The following is a 3958-nucleotide window of genomic DNA, read 5'->3' as shown; positions in this document are numbered from 1 at the left end:
AGGAGGAGGAAGAAGAGGAGGACGACGGCGAGAGCCAGAAAAAAAAAGAAAGGTGAGATCCTTGCTGTCAGTGCCAGAGGCAAGGAAAGCGTATGCCTCCTCCGCTGAATAGCAAGTTTTTTGTTATGTATGTGGTGCGTGTGTGTCAGTACTTTATTTAGAGTATGTGTGTGTGTCAGTGTGCTTGGTGTAAACTTTTTTTTTTCTGAAAAAATAAAAGGAACAACCGTAGGTGGTGCAAATAGCGAGCACAAGTGCGGATCAGTGATCAGCACTCGGCCGCTACAGAAAGCATGAAAGAAAAAACTGACAAAAGTCCAGCGATCAAGTACTGATCAAGTACTGATCAGCACTTGGTGGCAGAAAGGCAGATGGGAAGGGGGAGAGGGGGATTGGGGTGGATGAGGAGGGATCAAAAAATCTTACTTACAGTTGTCTTCTGTCAGATGTCTTCTGTCAGATGTCTTTTGTAGCAGCAGCACGAGCGGCGATTGTGGTGTCACAGGCTTCTGTGGCACTGCAAGGCCCAGCATGGCGCACAATAGCACATACACTGGTGGAGGAAGGGGCTGTTGGCACCTTCTTCCACTAATCCGCATGTGAGACAGAAGATGCAATGATGTTACTTCATCGTGCTGCTGCTGAGAGTCAGTGCACTGGAGACAGGAGCCGTGTGCTGAGGAAACGGGAGCAAGGTGGGTATGAGTTTTTTTATTCTTTTATATGTGTATGGGATGTTTACATGTACAGTGAAGGAAATAATTATTTGATCCCTTGCTGTTTTTGTAAGTTTGCCCACTGACAAAGACATGAACAGTCTATAATTTTAAGGGTAGGTTAATTTTAACATTGAGAGATAGAATATCCAAAAATAATCAAGAAAATCACATTGTATAAATTAGATAAATTTATTTGCATTTTGCAGTGAGAAATAAGTATTTGATCCCCTACAAACCATTATGAGTTCTGGTCCTTCAAACAAGTTAGACGCTCCTAATCAACTCGTTACCTGCATTAAAGATAGCTGTCTTACATAGTCACCTGTATGAAAAACTCCTGTCCACAGACTTAATTAATCAGTCAGACTCTAACCTCTACAACATGGGCAAGACCAAAGAGCTTTCTAAGGATGTCAGGGACAAGATCATAGACCTGCACAAAGCTGGAATGGGCTACAAAACCATAAGTAAGACACTGGGTGAGAAGGAGACAACTGTTTGTGCAATAGTAAGAAATTGAAAGAAATACAAAATGACTGTCAATCGACATCGATCTGGGGCACCATGCAAAATCTCACCTCGTGGGGTATCCTTGATCATGAGGAAGGTGAGAGATCAGCCTAAAACTGCACAGGGGGAACTTGTTAATGATCTTAAGGCAGCTGGGACCACAGTCACCAAGAAAACCATTGGTAACACATTACGCCTTAAAGGTTTAAAATCCTGCAGTGCCTGCAAGGTCCCCCTGCTCAAGAAGGCACATGTGCAGGCCCGTCTGAAGTTTGCCAATGAACACCTGGATGATTCTGTGAGTTATTGGGAGAAGGTGCTGTGGTCAGATGAGACAAAAATTTAGCTATTTGGCATAAACTCAACTCTCCGTGTTTGGAGGAAGAGAAATGCTGCCTATGACCCAAAGAACACCGTCCCCACTGTCAAGCATGGAGGTGGAAACATTATGTTTTGGGTGTGTTTCTCTGCTAAGGGCACAGGACTACTTCACCGCATCAATGGGAGAATGGGTGGGATGTAAAATCCTGAGTGACAACCTCCTTCCCTCCGCTAGGACATTAAAAATGGGTCATGGCTGGGTGTTCCAGCAAGACAATGACCCAAAACATACAGCCAAGGTAACAAAGGAGTGGCTCAAAAAGAAGCACATTAAGATCATGGAGTGGCTTAGTCAGTCTCCAGACCTTAATCCCATAGAAAACTTATGGAGGGAGTTGAAGCTCCGAGTTGCCAAGCGACAGCCTCAAAATCTGAATAATTTAGAGAAGATCTGCAAAGAGGAGTGGACCAAAATTCCTCCTGACATGTGCGCAACCCTCATCATCAACTACAAAAAACTTCTGACTGCTGTGCTTGTCAGCAAGGGTTTTTCCACCAAGTATTAAGTGTTGCTTGCCAAAGGAATGAAATACTTATTTCTCACTGCAAAATGCAAATGCATTTATCTAATTTATACAATGTGATTTTCTTGATTCTTTTTTGGATATTCTATCTCTCAATGTTAAAATTAACCTACCCTTTAAATTATAGACTGTTCATGTCTTTGGCAGTGAGCAAACTTACAAAAACAGCAAGGGATCAAATAATTATTTCCTTCATTGTATATAGGAGGCTATGTGGGGGCTCACACTGTATATAGGAGGCTATGTGGGGGTCATGCTGTATTTAGGGAGGCTGTGTCGGGGCTCATACTGTATGATTGAGGCTGTGTGGGTGCTCATGATGTATATAGGGAGGCTGTGTGGGGGCTCATGCTGAATATAGGGAGGATGTATTTAGACTCATTCGGTATATAGCAGGCCATGTGGTGGCTAATGCTGTATATAGGGAGTCTGTATGGGGGCTCATACTATATGAATGAGGCTATGTGGGGCTCATGCTGAATATAGGGAGACTTTATGGGGGCTCATGCTGTTTGATTGAGGCTGTGTGGGGGCTCATACTGTATATAGAAAGGCTGTGTAGGACTCTTGCTGTATATAGGGAGGCTGTATTTGGGCTCATGCTGTATATAGCGGGCTGTGTGGGGGCTCATGCTGTATATAGGGAGGCTATGTGAGGACTCATGCTGTATAAAGGGAGGCTGTGTGGGGGCTCATGCTGTATATAGAGAGTTTGTGAGGGGGCCATTGGCGGACATATCATTAGTGCAAAGTCGTGCAGCTGTACAAGGGCACAAGAGGTAAGTGGGCCCACTTTCACATGCAAATCAGCAAGCAGGTCCTGCCACAGACACAAAGAGGGGTCCATATACTGTGCTTGCACAGGAGCCCTATTCCGTCTGTGTCCGCCACTGGTGTGCGCTCATGCTGTATGTAGGAGGCTGTGTGGGGGCTCATACTGTATATAGGAGGGCTGTCTGCAGCCTCATACGGTATATAGGGGGATGTCAGCATACTTAATTCTGCTCAATACTAAGTGATAGTATAAATATAAAATAATAATTAGAATAATTGTAATTAATATGTTAATATTAATATTGATCATAATTAATTTCAGCCTATTGGTTCGGCCTCCACAACACTCACAGTCTCTCATGTGGCCCCTTGGGAAAATTAATTGCCCAACCCTGACTTAGAAGAATTATTATCAGTGAGGGGCTGACTGTCAGGACCCCATGATCTTGAGTTGACCGTTTTTACCTGAATGGCAGTGCTAACAGCTGGTTAAGCAGGAAAGTGTCCCCATGTATCTGACAAATAGAAAGCATAGCTATGGCCCCGCTAATCCCAGGATTGGTGGGGAGCCAAGCCATCAGACTGCCACTAAGCACACAGTGAAGGCATATCCTAACCATATGTAGGACCTTCCAGTGGGTGCAGATTTGGACATGGTAATTGGACTCAGGTACAATAGGAACCGTCTTGAAATAATAATTGTATTTTTTTTACTTTTTTGTTATTTCACATTTGCCCTAAGTGATAATTTGGCCTTTGTGGGAAACCAATTAACATGGGCATCAATTTGTTCTATATAATAGGAGGGTCAACAAAAAATCGCTCTGGTGACTCCATGCACTGGCGGATACGACAGAAATGGGCCCCCGTGCAAGAACAATATATGGGCCCTTTGCAGTGCAATAGGTCATCATTATGCAAAATTCCAACAGCTTTTGAGGTGGAAATGAGCCCCCGTGCAGCTACACAAGTTGCATCAATGGTATGTCCGCCCCTGACTCCAGGGTATCACAATGCAACACTGACTTTATCTCTACCTTATACTTCATG

Source organism: Phyllobates terribilis, unplaced genomic scaffold, assembly GCF_046119375.1.
Source record: "Phyllobates terribilis strain yellow unplaced genomic scaffold, ASM4611937v1 Scaffold_1__5_contigs__length_1240528914, whole genome shotgun sequence".
NCBI lineage: Eukaryota > Metazoa > Chordata > Amphibia > Anura > Dendrobatidae > Phyllobates > Phyllobates terribilis.
The sequence above is the reverse complement of the archived record's forward strand: the minus strand, read 5'-3'. Positions refer to the sequence as shown.